This window comes from Equus przewalskii, chromosome 1 (assembly GCF_037783145.1).
Source record: "Equus przewalskii isolate Varuska chromosome 1, EquPr2, whole genome shotgun sequence".
Classification (NCBI taxonomy): Eukaryota; Metazoa; Chordata; class Mammalia; order Perissodactyla; family Equidae; genus Equus; species Equus przewalskii.
Window position 1 is genome coordinate 182,699,321 of NC_091831.1, and position 17,083 is coordinate 182,716,403.

The following is a 17,083-nucleotide window of genomic DNA, read 5'->3' on the forward strand; positions in this document are numbered from 1 at the left end:
GGAAAAATGCCATGTTCATGAATTGGAAGAATAAAGATTGTTAAAATGTCCAAACCACCCAAAGCTGTCTGTAGACTGAATGTAATCTCTATCAAAATTTCAATGACATTTTTCACAGAGATAGAAAAAACAATCCTAAAATTCATATGGAGGGGCTGGCCCAGTGGCGCAGCAGTTAAGTGTGCACATTCTGCTTTGGCAGCCCGGGGTTTGCCGGTTAGGATCCCGGGGGCGGACATGGCACCGCTTGGCAAGCCAAGCTGTGGTAGGCGTCCCACATATAAAGCAGAGGAAGATGGGCACAGATGTTAGCTCAGGGCCAGTCTTCCTCAGCAAAAAGAGGAGGATTGGCAGCAGTTAGCTCACGGCTAAACTTCCTCAAAAAAAAAATTCATATGGAACCATAAAAGACTCTCAATAGCCAAAACAATCTTGAGAAAGAACAAATCTGGAAGCACCCCACTGCCTGGTTTCAAACTCTATTATGAAACTATAGTAATAAAAGCAGTATGGTACTGGCATAAAAATAGACACATAGATCAATAGAACAGAATCAATACCCAGAAATAAGTCCATGCATAAACAGTCAAGTAATATTTTACTAGGGAGCCAAGAATACTCAATGCGGAAAGCATAGTCTCTTCAGTAAATGGTGCTGCGAAACTGGATAACCACAAGCAAAAGAATGAAACTTGACCTCTACCTTACACAAGACACAAAAATTAATTCCAAATGGATTAAAGATTTGAACATAAGACCTGAAACCATGAAACTCCTAGAAGAAGACACAAGGCAAAATCTTGGCATTGGTCTTGGCAACGATTTTTTGGATATGACACAAAAAGCACAAGCAACAAAAGCAAAAATAAATAAATGGGACTATATCAAACAAAAAGCTTCTGCACAGCAAAGGAAACCATCAAAAAAACAAACCTTCACAATGGGAGAAAATATTTGCAAAACCACTTACCAGATAAAGGATTGATTTCCAAAATATATAAGGAACTCACACAACTCAATAGGAAAAAAACCCCAAATAACCCAATTAAAAGCTGGGCAGAGGAACTGAATAGACATTTTCCAAAGAGTACATACACATGGCAAGCAGGTACATGAAAAGGTGCTCGACATCGCTAATCATGAGAGAAATGCAAATCAAAACCACAATGAGTATCACCTCACACCTCTTAGAATAGCCATCATCAAAGGACCAAAGATAACAAGTGCTGGTGAGGATGTGGAGATAAGGGAACACTTGTCCACTGCTGGTTGGAATGTAAACTGGTAGAGCCACTATGGAAAATAGTATGGAGGTTCCTCCAAAAGTTAAAATTAGAACTACCATATGATCCAGCAATTCCACTTCTGGGTATAGATCCAAGAAAATGAAAACAGGATCTCCAAGAGATATCTATACTCCCTGGTTCGTTGCAGCCTAATTCACAATAGCCAAGAGGTAGAAACAACCTAGGTGCCCACCAACAGATGAATGGATAAAGAAAATGTGATACACACACACGTGCATGCACGCACACACACACACACACATATATATGAATATTATTCAGTCTTAAAAAAGGACATCCTGCCATTTGTGACAACACAGAAGAAACTTAAGGGCATTATGCTAAATGAAATAAGTCAGAGAAAGACAAATACTGTATGGTATCACTTACACATAGAATCTAAAAAAACCTAACATATTAACAGAGAGTAGAACACTGGTTACCAGGAGCTGTGCTGTGGGGGAAATGGAGAGCTATTGGTCAAAGGGTACAAACCTCCAGGAATGAGATGACTAAGTTTGGGGATCCAATGTACAGCATGGTGAATAAAGTAACAAGACAGTATGATATACTTGAAAGTTGCTGGGAGAGTAGATCTTAAATGTTCTCACCACGCACAAAAAAATGGCAATTATCAAAGGTGATGATGTGTTAACTAACCTTATTATGGCAATCATTTCACAATGTACTATATCAAATCATCACATTGTGCACCTTATATTTGCGCAATATTAAATGTCAATTATATCTCAATAAAGCTGGGGGAAATTTAACTAATTAAGACAAATAATAACAACACCACTAATTTAGTTATACCTAAATTTTACAGAGCATTTCCAAATAATTTCTAATGTGGCCCTCATTCCTTGCTTCATCAGATGAATAAGCAAACATAGCATTATCCCCATTGTATGGATTAGAAAACTGAAATACAAATGAACTAGGTGATTTTCTTTGGTAAAGGCAACTAATAGTAAGAGAAGCAGGATCATAATCAAGGACTCTGACTCCCAGAATCACATATAATTTATGGTGACTGCTTTGGTACAGAAACGTACCTAGTCTACAAATTCAGGGTTTTTCATCATAATTTCCTAAAGGACACATCTTCCAAGCTTCAAGCAATAGTACAAAAGGAGGGGATATGTATTGAGGAAGAAAAATATATTTTAAGAAACAAATAGGGTAGACACCCTTCCATACATCCTGAATACTATAGAAATTCATGTTTCCTCGCTAATTCATATTATCCAGAGAATGTACATCTTTAAAGTGTTCTGTGGTTTAAAACATATGTCAGTTAGAGAAAAAACTATTGGTCTTGATATGTTTCTGCTGTAAAACATATAAAATTCTATCGTTAGTGTAGAAGTGATCTGTAGAGTGTGCCTTTACTGGGAAGTCAGTGAAATACCATTTACCTTTTAGTGAAAAGTGGTGAGATAGATAAACAAAGCAACTTCGGAGCCTTTGTAGAGGGATGCTGGCTTTGTAGATCCCTTCAGGTGAATGTGATTTATTAACCAGTAAAGTGCATTAGATACTTTAGGAATCAACACTCTGTAAAGACATTTCAAAATGTCTCCCAAGCAGTTGAAATTGTAGATCACAAGATTCCTTAGCTTTACTCAGCAAATCCTCTTTGGAATAAAGGGAAAGCAAATACTTCCAACAATCTACTACGATGGAGAGAGAGAGAAAGAAACTCAGACAGTAACATCAAAGCTTTGTGAAACTGAACCACGGCCATTGAAAGTTATCCCACAGGATGTCGTCTGTGCACGCACCTCTCTTCCACATCACACTGCTTTTCTGTGACAACAGAAATGCTACCCTGGCCCTTTCCATCCTGACAATGCTGTTTCACTCAATTATGTGTGATCCACTTGGCAGGCAACATTTTTACTCTCAATTTAATTCCAAGTCTCCAAATTTAACAAGAAAGTCACCAAAACAATAATTGTGCTACATTATTTGTAATTGGTTTGTGTATTTCATATAAAATGCTACTTAATAATTGTGATGGATCATAAGAGATTATGTGGACTATCTCCAGGGATAGCTAAACTACGCATATCACCAATGACTTATTTTCTTCTTGAATCTTTCCAGGGAGACGGTACCTAGAATCCTTAGCCAAATACTAGTAATAATAATTACCATTTATGGACCAGATATAGGGGACATACACAGCAGTAGGCACTGAATTGGATGTTTTACTTTGGTCTCAAACTCATAACAATCCTGCAAGGACAGATATCCCCATGTTGCAGTTAAGAAAGCTGAGGAGCAAAAATCCAAGGCTATAGAGAAAGTAAATGGCAGATCAGAATTCCAACCAGGACTACATGCTTCCAAACTCTTGCCGTTCAGCCAGTCTTCCCTCTGTTTACTTCATCCAATAACCCTACAATCTCTAAGTATCAGTTACAAAGGCCCCATATTACCATGCCCTTGGAATTTTTTAATCTTCCCCTCCTAGAATTACGAGTTACCTATGCACCGGTTACGTTATCTTTCTCCACTAGCTATGCCACACATTTTGCCTAGACAGGTGATTTATCTATTCATTCAACAAACGTTTATTCTACGTCTATTGTGGGACCATCTCTGTTTGATCAGCAATATGGCAAATCACTAATTCCATCCAGATTCAGGTGACTTTACTATAAACAACATAAATGGCTATACAGTTGCAGCTTCAGAAAGGAAAAGAATCAGCCAAGTGTACATTAAGTTAATTTCAGAGTCTTACTTGTTGCAACCAACCTCCCCAAACACGGAGATCTCCCTTCTCACCTGCTACGTATGGAGTTAAGCAGACACACTTGTCTTCTTCTGGCAGTTTTGTTTATAGCCCCTCTCTCCAGATCCACAACATTCTCCTAAGTGTTGTCTTAATCATATTCCCCCAATACCTCCTCTTCCCATTCTTAGTAAAATAGCTTCTAGAGAAGAGTATTTGAATATAAATATGGAGTTCTAACTTGTATTACTAATTCCTCATAACTACAGAGTTGAGAATGATCATTTAGCCTTTGGACTCTATTTGTCAAAGTCCCTTTCCCAGGAATAATAACTCTTGATCAAGGTTAAATGGAAGTTATATAACTGGTCCTGTGCCATGAAGCTCTTGACCTACAGGGGTATGAATGGAGACAAACAGGGACAGTGATGGACAAGCAAGTTGGCACTAAGTATAGAGGGGCTTTACGGATCAGCTGGGAGGGGTTGGCTAATTTTTTTCCTACAAGAATGTCTTTTGAGAAGCTTTGCTTTTTTAAAAAGGAAGGGAATTCTAGTAGTTATTTGGGGCAGGGACAGTTCAGGGGAAAGAATGAAGACAGAGGCCACTTAGGACGCTACTGTAATAATCTCAGGAATCAGTGACAAGGGCTGACCTAAAGCAATGGGGATGGCAATTCAAAGGAACGGAGAAATTGGAGACATTCCAGAGAAACAATCAACAAGATTCCACTCATTCATTCATTCACACATTCTTCTAACAGACACTTATCAAGAACTACCACATACCAGGCACTGTGCTGGGGGCTGGAGACACAATGTCCACAGAGGTAGCTATTGTCCCTAATCTCACAAAATGCACATTCCAGTAAGGGAGTAAATAAGCACACAAGCACATAAACAAAAGATTTACAAATTGTGACGAAAACAAGCAAGATACTGAAAGAAGAACCCCAGGGAGGGGCGATGAGTCGGTCAGGACAACAGATGGGTTGCGGAGAGACGACAAAGAATGGAGCCCAAAATCCCTCTGAGGACTCAAGCTTGGGTGACTGCAAATGGAGGCATCACTAATAGAAATAAGGATGAGCTGGTTTGCCGGAAGGCACAGCAAAGAGCGCTTTAACCTCAGATGCATCAAGCTGGAGACACTTAAGTCGTAGAAATGTTCAGCAATTAGAAATGTTGGTCTGAGTTTAAAGAAAAGTCTGGGAGCTGAGGATGCAAATCTGGGTATCAAACAATAGTTAAAGACTTGGATTAGATTTCTCCATCAAGCAGAAAAGTGGAAAGGGAGAAAAAGTCCATGAATAGAACCTTAAGGAATATGCACTCTTGTGGAATAAGAAAGAGCAGAAGAAGCCAGTGAAAGAGATGAAGAAGCCACAGAATGAGGAAGAGAAGATAACTGAGGTGGTTCTCTCACCTACTGAAAGAAAGGATATCAACAAAGAACATCACCAGTTGTAAATTTCTACTAAGAGTTCTAGGGCAATGAGATAAAATTATTTGGGATTTGATCCTAGAAGGCTATTGGGGACTATTAAGGAAGCATTTTCGTGAAATTGGGGGTGGGCTCAGTTCACAGGTGGGAAATAGGGTAACCCAAATCCTGGATTTTCTGGAACACTCCCAATTTCAATTTATTCTCTCTCATTACACACCGCATGTGTTGATTTTCCATTTGAAACTATGGAAACAGTGTGGTGAAGAGACAGAAGCAATGCAGTTGGATCTTTCGAGATGCCTGTCAATGAAAGGAAAGTGAGCAGTAAGTCCTTAAAATTGGAAGGAGAATCAAGAGAAGGTGTTTTAGGAGTGGGGAGTCCTCAACACGTTTGTAAGCAGTGGGAAAGTGAGTAACTAGTGAAACAGGAAATCAAAGATTCGGCAAACAAAAAGGGAATTATTGACAGCACTAAGTTTCAGGGGAATGCTCAAGTTGGGATGAATAGCACAAATGGATGGAAAATGGTGATGTACTTCTTTCACATAGTAGTAGGTAAAGGGTAAAGATGTGAGGTGACATGTGTAACTAACTCCACGGGGGAATCCTTTCACAGAGCATGCGCATATCAAATCAATACGTTGTGCACTTTAAATATCTTACAATTTTATTTGCCAATTATACCTCAGTAAAGCTGGGGTGGAAGAATCGATAAAGGTGGAGACATTTTCAAGAAGAAAGAGTAAAATGGAGAGGGGGTAAGATGCTAGGATATGAGGTCACTAAAGTATAAGCTCCTGGGGATCAGGATGATTGGATCGTTCTGTTTGACTGGCTTTCAACAAATATCAGCAAAATCGATTCTGTGCCCGCAGTCCAACCAGGTAAATGAGGAAGCATCTCCATCTCACAAAGGCAAGGACCTGGCAGGAGCTTAAAGAGGGATTTGGAAAAGTTCTGTAGAGTGACACTGAGTCCCAATGAGATGGACAGAATCATCGCTGCTCATTCACAAGGGCTCCCCTGCCCCTCGCCCCCACCACCCCCAGCCTCGCCCCAAGGCTACAGCAATGCTCTGCTCTTCACCTCCTCCAGCTCTTTAGCTTTCGCAGTAAGGCCTTCCCGGGACAGTCCACCTACCACGGCCCCTCCTTCTCCAGCCATCTCTACCCCTCTTCCTGCCCCAACTTCATTCTTCTCCTTAGGGCTTAGGCTCTCCGCTGTGCTGTATATTTGACTTTGCTGTCTTGTTTATGATCCATGCCCCTCCAGAAATGGGAGCTTGGGCAGGGATTTTTGTCTGTGTGTTCTCTTCTCCCTCTCCGGTGCCTAGAACAAGGCACGGTGAATGAATGAATGACTGCCTCCGTGTGAGATAGAGTCATCAAAGTTAAGTGACTTTCTTCAACAACAGGGAGTTATTTGGGGGGTGAAAATAGATGATGGAAGTGTTCCAAAGTGAATAGCAGCAGAAACTCAAGGGAAAGAAGAGTTCTAGAATGCTAACAGCTAGTGCACAGTGAGGTAATTGGGGTCAGTGCGATGAAACAATGAAGCACAGGGCAATTACCATCATGCCAAGAGTAGCTACCAGTGCCGCCCCCTCTTCAGATGGTTGTGGAGCGGGGAGAGGCGAGGGGTATTAAGTGTACAATCCATGTAAAAAACAACATTGCTTGGCACACAGTTACGTGATAGGTAATTGTTAGCTGGTGCGATTTGAATACTTTTCACGTTGCTCTAGTCCAGAGCCACTGAGGGCAAGTCCATCTCCTAAGTCTGTATCACACTGCCATCTGATCAGAGGAAGAGCCTTCAGATGGGAGAAGAATCCTCATCTCACTAACGAGCAAGTCGCAAGCACAGAACATGCTTCTGTCTGGAAAATCTGGATTTGCCAGGCTTGACCAGATATAACTAAGTCACCCCCATCTCACCTCTGCTGAGCCACACCATCCTGGCCCACACGCGCATGCGCACACACAGACAGACACACACACACACACACACACACACACACACTTTTCTGGATCATCCATATTTATCCACAACTTTGAAATTATGTGACTAAACCTACATGGATTCACACCCTAACACAGGCCTGACACTGGCAGAGCGTGATGGAAGGAACTCTGCTGTGCCCCTTCATACCATCCACTGCCGACAGTCAGATAATGGCCAACTCCAGCCCCAAGGATGTGTTCATCCACTTAACCTTTCTCCGTGTCACGTCTGTATTATTGAATTATTGGTCTATAATTGAAAGCATGTTCTTTTGCCCCGGTAGATAACCTCACTCGGGGTGGGGGTAGAAATAGAATCATCTTTCCAAGTTGAAGGTCACTTTTAAGTACCAAGCTAACAATTGATCTCGATGTGAGTTGGATTCAAATACAGTGCATATATCATCATCATCATAATCATCCTCTGAATTGTTCGAGTGAATGAAGGGGAGAGAGCTACAGATGGGAAAGCTGGGCATCAACAAAGCCAGGTCATTAGCCCAAGGTCACATAACTTGTGCATGGTGAGACCCAAATTACTCTGACACCAAAGGCAACATCACCTCCCAGGTGTAAGATAGGGGACTTCAGCGTTGTCCATTTCTGAATGCTGAGAAAGGCATCATGGCATACCAGGCTCTCAGAAAGGGATTGTACACTTTTCCTGCAAAAATCTAAAAGAAATCCTTTTCTGAGTCCATAAACAATATCTAATATCCTTCAACACTCTGCATTCAAATTTTGAAATGTCTTATTTGTTAGTTAAAAGAAAACATATTTCTGCACCAGATTTTTCTGGCCAGGAGTTAATTAAATCCCCTTTGGTTAAGAACTATGTTTTCAGCAAATTTTTAAGAAAAAATACTAATTGTCATGAAGCAGTTTAAATTTGCTTTCGTACATATTTTCAAGTTGTGCATATGTGATGTGAGTTTGAACAGAAGCTATCACATGGTTGTTAGACAATATTCCCTTTCACACATACCCACATGCGTGCGCGCACACACATGCACACCCACAGCCATGTTTCTTCGCTCCCCAGATGTGACAAATCTTGATCTACACAAATGACACCAAGTAGGAAAAGAGAAGGACATCTTGACATAGAAACTGCCTTCTGTCCTATCTGAGAACTTCATCATGAAATGTAAAACTTGTCATTTATTAGCCATTTTTAACGTGCAGGATGTTATAAAAATGCAAAATATGGTCTTCTCCAAAAAAGAGAACAAATAGTAAACAGAAATAAAGATATGTAGGAAGAGATATGTACATTTCCATCCATGCAATTTTTCTTTAATCTCCCGGGTAACAGTTTTATGAACTATTTCTGGGGGTGGGATTCCTCCCTATAGTAGTTGTCTGTTACTGCATAACACATTACCCCCAAACTTGGTGACATAAACAACAAACATTTATTAGCTTAGTTTTGAGGGTCAGGAATTCGGAAGTGCCTTAGCTGCGTGGTTTTCACTCAAGGTCTCTCATGAAGTTGCAAACAAGATGCAGGCGGGGCCGCTGGCGGAGGCCGGTGGTGGCTGATGGCTTGACTGGAGCTGAGGATCCACTTCTAAGCTCAGTCGCGTGGTTGCTGGCAGGAGCCTCAGTTCTTCTCTGATTCTTGGCCAGAACAACAGTTCCTTGCCACCTGGGCGCCTCCACAGGGCTGCTTGAGTAGCCTCAGAACATGTCAGGTGGCTTCCTGCAGGGTGAGTAAACAGAGAGAGAACAGGAAAGACCCTCAACGTCTTCTACGGTGCTGACTCAGAAGTCACACTGGTCAGTTCTGCCACAGTCCATTCATTAGAGGTGAGTCACCAAGGACAGCCCAGACTCAAGGGGAGAGTAACCAGGTTCCGCATTTTAAAGGGAGGAGTATCAAATAATTTGTGGGTACCTTTTTAAACCACCACAGCCCTAACACCACATTTTTCTGCCCCTCCCCCAGTCCTTTCCCAGACCCCTGGGAACACGGAACTTCCAGGGCCAGCATTAACCATCACCTATGAACGCATTTATTTCAGTATCCACCACGTGTCAGGTACCATTCTTCACACGTAAACAAATGAAACCAAAAATGTCCCTGCCCTTATTCAACTAGTGGAAGGACTGACTGCACACAGATGGGTATGTAACATGGAGGTGATAAACGCCTTGTTAAAGAGATAAGCAGAAAACAGGCTAAGGAGTTAGAAAGTTATGAGTAATTAAATAGTCCAAATATACTACAGATCAACATATCATGCATTTAGTGGATACACTGCTTCTCAGCCTTGAGAATTCAAGTGACCTCAGTGGGCAAAAATCGTTCTCTTTGTCCTTAACCACACGCTCTTTCCTTTTCCCTAACATTCACACAAGACTTGCTTCTGTGTTCTTCCTCTCAGCTTTGCCAGGACTCCACTGTATACGCCAAGTCTTAAAACACAGCCAGAAATTCTCTCTGAACCCTCCTTCAAACAGCCATTTCTTCTTTCTTCTGTTGCTGGCCCCTCTCCATGAAGACTTGGCCCGCAATGCCTCCCCTTCTGGGAATCTGCAGGCTCTCCTGGAACTCTGTCTGCCCTCCGCCTGAGGCCCATCAATAACAAGTCCTCTCCACTACCAGGAACTCGGAAACCGTTCTGTCTGTTGGTGGTTGCCATCTGGGCTCATTGTCTCACTACTGCCTTATCTATCTTGGCTCAGGAACCACCCCCTCATCACTGGGTCCTGCAAGTTTCCACTACCCAGTCAGGAAGCCGGCACCCTTCTGAATGATGTGTGACGAGGACCTACGAACCTCCCTAAACACCAAATAACACAAAGGATCTTTATGTCACAAGACTTTGTGGCGTCTTATCCCCTATTACAGGTACTTAGCACCATTTGCACTTCTAACAACTCTTGTATTTGGTCAACTATGAGCTTAGGAAAGACTCAGATTAGAAGACTAATTACTTGTAATTATAGATTTTAAATATTGGGCTACAATTGAAAATTTGATTTAAAAAAAAAAGTTGGTTTCCTAAAAAGCCGGGAGCCTCTTGCCTATGCTTTATTTATTCTGTTATTTCGTTTCCCCTCTCCATCTGTGCCCTAGATGTTTATTTCCATGTACTTGCACCCAAGAGGTGGGAGGCTGATGCAGTATATTTAGAAAACCAACTGGGTCTCTCTTTCATCTGCCGTAGTATTCCGGACAGAAATAAATGCTGGCATATCTCGTAAGCCTTCTTGGCTACCTTCTGTTCACAGTGGCTATGCCTGAGGAATATGGAAATTGGAAGTTTCCACCAATAGTGGACAACAGAACTGAATTACAGAGTTCCAAATTTTCTGAATGGCACTGGGTTGCCCTTCGCCGCTTGCCTTTTCCTACTCTGGCCTGAATCTGCCATACTAACGTCTTTCCATGAAAGTTCTCAGCACGCCATCTTGTGGTCTAAAGAAAGGAGGCTGTGTTCTCTTGAGTCTTCATCAGTTCTTCCTTTTGGCATTTCATTCTCTCATTAAGTGTCTCCTAATCTTATAACCTGTTGTACTAGACGAGTTATAAAGGCTATTATTTTGCTTAAAATAACACAGTATCCAGCAGGTGATAGACATAAATTATTCTAGTTTAATACATTCTAGTTTAACCACTGACTAGAGGAAATGTAGTAATGGGATCACCACAGGGCTCCCCAAACACCTCCACGACCCGGAGCTCCGCACACACCTTCACAACCACACCCACCCACAGACGTGCGCACGGAGGGAAATTCAAGGATGGTTCCGTCAAGGGTCAACCTTTTGGGAGTACATCTTAGTCAGCTCGGGCTGCTATAAAAAATTACCATAGACCAGGAGTTCAAACAACAAAACTTTATTTCTCAAAGTCCTAGAGGCCGGGAAATCTGAGATCAAGGTGCCCGCATGGTGGGGCTCTGATGAACGCCCTCTTCCTGCTTTGCAAGTGGCTGCCTTCCTGCTGTGTCCTCAGGAATCAAGCTCTCTAATGGGGGCTCCACTCTCATGACCTAATCACCTCCCAAAGGCCCAACCTGCTAATACCATCACCCTGGGGATTAGGGTTTCAACATACGAATTGGGGGGGGGACGCAAACATTCAGTCCATAGCAGGTACTAAAATAGCACTGGAAAAAACTGAAAACATTTTACCAATTATCTCATTTCCCCATATAACTCCTTATATAATTCAATGGAAATTGGCCTCAATCCTGCCAAAAGAGTGACATGAAGTGAATTTTTTATAAATTTAAAAAAAACACACACACACACTTCTCATCAGTACCAACTGACCTGTACTGATATTGAGTGTTTTCCCAGCACACGTGTACAAGATTCAAGCACAACCAAAGCCACCCCAGGGACCCTGAACCCGGGAGCTACTGGTCACTGCCGGCCAGGGCTCTCGATCTCCTGAAACTCTGGTGAGGCGCTGATGGCATAGTGCAGCTTCCTGGAAACACATCACTCGTTTCATTATCCAAATTTTAAACATTTTAATATGTCTCCCAATACATTGTCTTATATGAAAAATTACACAAGAAGCCTGGAAGGCGAAAAAGAATTACTGAAAAAAATTTTTTTAAAAACTTTCTAACACTAAGTCCACAATAATCATTTTTAAACATTTTCAACGATGGTAATATTTCAAAAATTATTAATGTGCTTTTTCTTCTGCCTTTTTGAGCATGAGACCATCACTTTAATTGGCATCTGACTGGGGACAGAGATGGATTATTTCACTGAAAGAATGGAGAGAGAAAGAATGAAGTAATATCCAGCTTCTAATATGCAAAATAGATTATGCAGCAAGAAACAAGCTTGAACATTAGGCATTCACTTCGAGAGATTACAAGCTCCCAGAGTACAGGTATTTTCTCTGTTTTGTTCACTGCTGCATCCGCTAGGAACAGAGCCCACTACAGAGTAGACATCCAACAAATGTTTAGTGAGTGAATGAATGAATGAATGAATGAGGGAGGGAGGAAGTTTATCATTTCTTTTATCTCCTCCTTTAATATATCAGCAACCAAGCCTGGAGTTCCCAATTCAGCCTGAAGTTACCAAACTCAGAGAATTCTCCCACACAGTAGAAAATACAACTTTCTGTAATAATGAAGCTCGCTGTTTTCTCAAAGAAGAAGACTGTGATGCTGGGGGCAAGAAGTGGGGTTCACCATCACCTCCCCAAGGAGATTGTGGAAGAAGAAGAGAAAAGAGGGAGCAAGACAGCCTGCAGTGTGTACCCTGGTTTCCGTGCAGTACATGGGTAAGGATAGTATGGAAGGCATGAGGAAACCTTACCCTGTTTTCTGTTTAGGACTCCTGAAAAGGACAGTCCTTGTGTGGCTCTCACACCGACCTGGGGAGATGTCACATCAATTTGTCAGCGCAGTTTGGTCAGATAAAGAGAGGTGCTGAGGTTTAGCATTTCTGAGCAGCTCTGCCTGGTTCTCCTGCAGCACGGGTGAGACCCAAAAGTAGCTGAAGGACCAGCCAAGGAGACCAATAGAAGGGTCACCATGGTGGGGGGCAAAGCGGTCCTGAAGCAAGGGCTGCAGAGCAGAAGGTCAGGTTCCAGCTGAACGAGAGTCAGAGCTACCTTCAGACACGAAACTGCTGATGGAGTGCAGGTCTCTCCAGGTGTGTTAGTTTTCTATTGCTATGTAACAAATTACCACAACTGAGCAGCTTCAAATGCTGCACAAGTTGTGTCTCACAGTTTCTGTGGTCAGGAGTCCAGGCGTGGCTCACCTGTGTCCTCCACTCAGAGTCTCAGGCTGCAGTCAACGTGTTGGCAGGCCGCACTCTCATTTGAAGGCTCAAAGAATCAGCTTCCCACTTCATTCAAGTTGTTGGCAAAATTCACTTCACTGTGACCATAAAATAGACAGCCCTGAATTTGCTGGCTGTTGGCTTGAGGCCACTTTCAGATCTAGACACCACCCACAGTTCCTTGCCACATGGGCATCCTCAGCGGGGCTGCTGACTTCATCAAATCCACAGCAAGAGTCTCTACTGTTTGGAGTCTCTGAGCTCCAGGAGGGCCAGTCCTTCTTTTAAGGGTTTCACTGATTAAATCAGCCCCACTCAGGATAACCTCCCTTTTGATTTACTCAAAATCAACTGATTTGGGATCTTGATTAGATCTACAAAATCCCTTCACCTTTGTCATATAATGTGACCTAGCTCCAGGCATGACACCCCATCACCTTTGCTACATTCTGATGGTTAGAAGCCATTCACAGGGCTCACCCCAGCTCAAGGGGAGGGGACTACACAAAGATGTCAACCTCACAATTATTGGGGGTCACCCTCGGGCCTGTGCTCCACCCTAGGAGACCTAGTGAGGAGCTCCCTGTACCCAGCAGAGGGAAAGAGCAGGCTGTGGATCGTGTGGGGCAGACAGCAAGCAGGGCGACGGCGGGCAGTGTCCTCCCGGAGGCCTCGGAAGCCACGGATACCCCACCACCTCGAGGTCACACCTCACTGTCCTCTCCTCAAACATCCAGGAACAATCTCAAAAGAGGACAGGAAAGGGAAAGGGACTCAAAATCTAAGAGATCGACCATTTTTACCTCTGGAAATTGAGCTTTACCTAAACTGTTCGAATCATGAGGGCAGACAGTTTGAAATCAGATAGAGGGGGCCGGCCCTGTGGCCGAGTGGTTAAGTTCACTCGCTCTGCTTTGGTAGCAGCCCAAGGTTTCACCGGTTCAGATCCTGGGCACGGACATGGCACTGCTCATCAGTCCACACTGAGGCGGTGTCCCACATAGCACAGCCAGAGGCACTCACAGCTAGAGTATACAACTTTGTACTAGGGGGCTTTGGAGAGAAGAAGAGGAAGAAAAGAAAAAGATTGGCAACAGTTGTTAGCTCAGGTGCCAAGCTTTAAGAAAATAATAAAAATAAAAAAATAAAATCAGCTAGAGTTAACAGTTCATTCTTTATCTTTTAAGGACCAGAGTAATGAGAGACAAAATAAAGTACACCCATTTTTGTCCACATACCCTTCACAGATGTGTACCCAAAAACCATTTTGACTTTCTGCTTGTATTTTTATGAAGATTTTGTAAATAAACCCCATGTAAGACATGTCTGTCCTTGGTGAATATGACTAATGTTATCCAATTATAAGTGATAGAACACTAAAAAATAGGACGAATTTAATTAAATTTAAAATGTATAATACTCAGTATAAATAATCTTCTTATTTTGAACATGAAGAACAAGGTATATAATTTCTGCCAAGAGAAAGGCAGATTTTCCTCGTCTCTACTAAATACATGTTGAATACAGAATGCCCAAGTAAATGGCTGTCGGAGTGGATGACAGTCAGTGCCCATATGTGTCTCAAGCTGGACCTTCAGCCCTGCATGTGGATGCAGCTCACAGCACGAGTCCCTGTCAGTCATTTGTTAGAACTTGGAAGACATTTTACCACATTAGCCACCATTTGAACCATTTATTACATGCTCAGTACTTTGTATATAGAATCTCAGCAAATCATTAAAACACTATGAAGAATACATAACAGCCCATCTCATAGATGAGAGAACTGAGACATTGAAAGGTTAATTTGCCTGAGGTCACACGAGGAGGAAGGGGTCCTGCAGGAATTTAAGCTGAGATCCACTTGGTTCCAAAGGCCAGGCCTGGATCCCTGTCCCACAGCTGTTAGACTGGTCTTCAAAAGCCTGTTCAACTAAGAACATAGCTGAATCCAACACTGAGTTTGGACCTACAGCTTCCAGAAAGGGTACAATGGGAAAACATGCGCCAAGTCTCACCTGGGGGCAGAAGCCCTCCTCTCCCTTCCACAGCCCTGCAAAGGATAAGAGCACAGCCCTCCAGGGCATCATTGTTTCCCACCTCCAGGACCAAAGAGGAGGCACCCGGGTCAAGCCTGTGCTGGTTGTCGTTCTCACAAGCAGAGGCAGGGTTGGCGACGGATGTTTTCAGGGCTTGGAGGGTGAGCCTGGGAGTCCCCAGTCCCTGCCACTTTGAAGCCCCAGGTCACTGCCCAGCTGGGATGGCCCCTCTCACCTTCCTACTTTTCCTCCTCAGGCCTCAGGGATTGGCCTGTTCTCCTTCCTTTCCACCACCGCTGTTTATTGCTCCCAGTCCAGCTTTTTCTCTTCTCTAACCTCCTGCAAAACAGCAGCTGCTCTCAAGTCTTCTGCATTTTAACCTTCTTGTCAGAGAAAAAGTAAATCAGAAGTTCCCCATCCATCCTACCCGCCCTGTAAGATGTGGAAGCTCACATTTGCATGTAATTTTCAGTGACCAGACTGAGAGATTCAGGTGAAAAGGAGGTGAATATAACCAGTTGCTATGACAACAGCAAGATATAAAATGGCATAGCAATTCACAGGACAAGCTTTTAAAATTACATAAATTTGAATTATACAAGAAACCATTCAAACTACATATGTAAAAATGACTGGCCAGTTGGAAGGATGAAGTCTATCACACAAGTAAACCACCTTGAGTTAATCAAGCAATTAAAGATAGATATACAATTTTAATCCTCAAGAGACTGTGAGAAAGAGGGAGAATCACTCACGATTCCCGGCGCCTCTGTAAAGCTGCTTGTCAATCAGACCGATCCAGCTGCATTCACGTTAAAAATTTCCATGTCTGCCACAACTCTGAGAATTAAGTCACAACTAATCTACAAGGCCAACCGCGTGTGCCTTCCATTTCACACTGTTGACCATCCCTCTCTCTTAAGTTTTCTCTGTCTCGATTGCCTAACACCGTGCTCATCCACAACCTTCCTTGCTCAGATTGGTCCTCTCTTTCTCCTTCTGGCTTCCCCAAGGTTTGTAGACGGTACTCATCCCTTTGGTATCTATTCACGTGTCCTTAATGATTACCTCTTGTCTGATGACTCCCAAACCTATGCCTCTGCTCCCAAACCCTCTCCAGGTCTCCAGAGATGCAGACCCCACATTCAAACCACATGAAGAAATCTTCACTTGCATGTGCTAACGGCATCTCAAAATCAGCACTCCTCTATTCAAGCTTAAAGATGGTTTCTCCTGTTCCTGGATTTCCTAATGAGGTTAATGGCACCAACATCTTCCAGAAATTCAGGCAAAAAATCTTTTTAGTCATTGTCTTTCCCTTCTCTCTCATATCTGGCACTAAGCCTTATTAATTCTACGTCTGTAATAGCTATTGAGTCTGCTCCAGGACAATCAGGATAAGCATCGCCAAGTCTGGAAGAGTCCATTATCTCTCATCCAGACCACGGGGACGGGCTCCCAACTTGCCTCCCTGTTTTCAGGCTTTCCTTATCCCAGTGTTGGCCATACCTGATCATCAGAATAATATGGGTGGGTTTTAACGTAGGTTTCCAGGTCCTGCCCATGTCCTACAGAATCAGGATCTATAGCAGAGGGGCTTGAGAACCTCTGCTGTCCTACGTAGCCCCAGATGATTCCTCTGATCAGACAAACATAGTCTACTCAGGGCCACCAGACTGAATTAATTCACGGCCCTTGACCAAAACTTTCCATGGTTTCCATTGCTGGTAAAGTCAAGTCCAAATTCCCAGCTTGACATTTGAGGCCCTCCACAATCCTGTCTACACATATCCTTCC

General features: G+C 42.9%; 1 long non-coding RNA gene across 1 annotated transcript in view; it reads right to left on the minus strand.

The window, feature by feature from the left end:
• The window catches only part of LOC139084877 (uncharacterized), a 29,558-nt gene extending 22,625 nt beyond the window's left edge, over positions 1–6,933 (minus strand). Inside the window, exon 1 of the long non-coding RNA XR_011542764.1 lies at positions 4,086–6,933. This is a non-coding gene — a long non-coding RNA (uncharacterized lncRNA). The remainder of the gene's footprint in view (positions 1–4,085) is intronic.
• Between the last annotated feature and the right edge of the window lie 10,150 nt (positions 6,934–17,083).